General features: G+C 51.1%; 1 long non-coding RNA gene across 1 annotated transcript in view; it reads right to left on the bottom strand.

Moving 5' to 3' along the window:
• The window catches only part of LOC106808299, a 16,305-nt gene that overhangs the window by 4,048 nt on the left and 10,203 nt on the right, over positions 1–2,054 (bottom strand). The window contains exon 2 of the long non-coding RNA XR_001393763.1: positions 1,153–1,254. This is a non-coding gene — a long non-coding RNA (uncharacterized LOC106808299). The remainder of the gene's footprint in view (positions 1–1,152; positions 1,255–2,054) is intronic.

Below are 2,054 nucleotides of genomic sequence, written 5' to 3'. Positions count from 1 at the left end.
GAGAGAGAGAGAGAGAGAGAGAGAGAGAGAGGGGGGGGGGGGCGAGATAGAGAGAAGCGGGGACAGGCTCCAGCAACAACAACAACAGCTGCTCGTCCATCAGCAGGCTATCGGTGACATTCACGTTGCCGCAAATGCGATGAATGTCAGAAAACATTAATTTTGCAACGATCGAATTCTGAAAGCCGCAAAACCATCGGGAAACACGACGCGACGCAGTCATGCATTCATGCTCTCACGTGTGTGTTTCTGTAGGTGCGTACCTATATATATATATATATATATACTTATCTATATTAATTGTGTTGCGCGTATATGACGAGAGAGCGGTTGATATGACAAATATATGACAGTGTTCATATATCCATCTAGAACTGTGGAGCGGGAGCCGGTCTTGAAAAGAGACCACACAAAAATAACAGCACAAGAAGAGAAATGGGGAGCACAAACGACAGAGAGAGAGAGAAAGAGAGAGGGATGGGAGGGAGTGAGGAGGGAAGAGAAAGAGAGAGAGAGGCGAGAGAGAGAGAGAGAAGAGAAGAGAGAGAGAGAGAGAAGGAGAGGAGCGAGGAGAGAAAGTGAGGCGAGTGAGAGAAGGAGAGAAGAGAGAGAGAGAGAGATGATGAGAGAGAGAGAGAGGAGAGAGAAGAGAGAGAGTGAAAGAGAGGAGAGAGAGAGAGAGAGAGAGAGAGAGAGTGAGAGAGAGAGAGGAGAGAGAGAAGAGAGAGAGTGAGACGAGAGAGAGGAGAGAGAGAAGGAGAAACGAGAGAGAGAGAAAGTGGCGAGTGAGAAGGGGGAGAGAGAGAGAGAGAGAGAGAGAGAGAGAGAGAGAGAGAGAGAGAGAGAGAGAGAGAGCTGACTTTAGCCTGGCCTGAATGACAGAGAGGAAATAATTCCAGCAATGCGAGAGAAGAAGAAGGAATTAAGAAGAAGAAGATGAAAAAGAAGAAGAAGAAGAAGAAGAAGAAGAAGAAGAAGAAGAAGAAGAAAAAGAAGAAGAAGAAGAAAAAGAAGAAGAAGAAGAAGAAGAAGAAGAAGAAGAAGAAGAAGAAGAAGAAGAAGAAGAAGAAGGAAGAACAAGGACGAACGAAGAAGAAGAAGAAGAAGAAGAAGAAGAAGAAGGAAGAACAAGGGCGAACGAACGAAGCCTACCTCACAAGCCGCGCAGTCGCTGCACCCTCTCCGTCACGATGACGATGTCGGTCTCCGCACATACACACACACAGGTGATGAAGCCATGATGAAGCCATATACCTATAAGATGAATCAGCGACTGAGCAAACCCGTCGTCGGTGGGACACGATGTCAACGCTCGACCGCACGTGATGTTTGTCTCACATACGGCATGGAACACCGCATATACGCGCACGCACGCACGCACGCACGCACGCACGCACGGACGCGCACACGCACGCACGGATAACCACAGCGATAACGCAGTAGAACACGACAGCGACCACAAACAGTCAGCACAGCAACAACAACTGCGTGTCAACTGCGCCGCACCGCTCTGCTACTGCTACTGCGCGTGTGTACACACACACACCACACAACGACCCCGTTACACACAGGCTGAGCGGGCTGGCAAGCGGGCAGGCAGACGGGCTGGTTGGCTGGGTGAGTGAGTGGGTAGAGGAGGGAGGCTGTCGTTCTCTGTGGCGGCCACGCGTGAACGATGAGGGTCACCAGCTCCCGCCGTCCCACAGGGAGTCAGTGGAGTGAGAAGAGCGAACAATGCGCGAGCGTTGAGGCATGCTGTTGCTGCAGCTGTACCCCGAATTACGATATTAGCTAACTGCCGCTGCTGATGCTGCTGCCATCGCCCCGCCTTCCCCTCCCACTCATCCTCGCCATTACCCTTCCTCTCACGTACCCTCCTTCCTATTATTTCTCTCATTCTCCTCCTCCTCCTTTGCCTCCCCATTTTCGTTCTCCTGCTCATCATTCTGCTCCGTCGACTCTCCCTTTCCTCTTCGTTCTGTCACTCTCCCTATTCCTCCTCTGTTCCCTCACCCTCCTTTTCCGCCCCTCCTCCTCATCCGCTCCTCCTTCCT

The sequence above is a fragment of the Priapulus caudatus genome, unplaced genomic scaffold (assembly GCF_000485595.1).
Source record: "Priapulus caudatus unplaced genomic scaffold, Priapulus_caudatus-5.0.1 Scaffold266, whole genome shotgun sequence".
Taxonomy (NCBI): Eukaryota; Metazoa; Priapulida; class Priapulimorpha; order Priapulimorphida; family Priapulidae; genus Priapulus; species Priapulus caudatus.
This window is presented reverse-complemented; position numbering and strand designations above follow the sequence as displayed.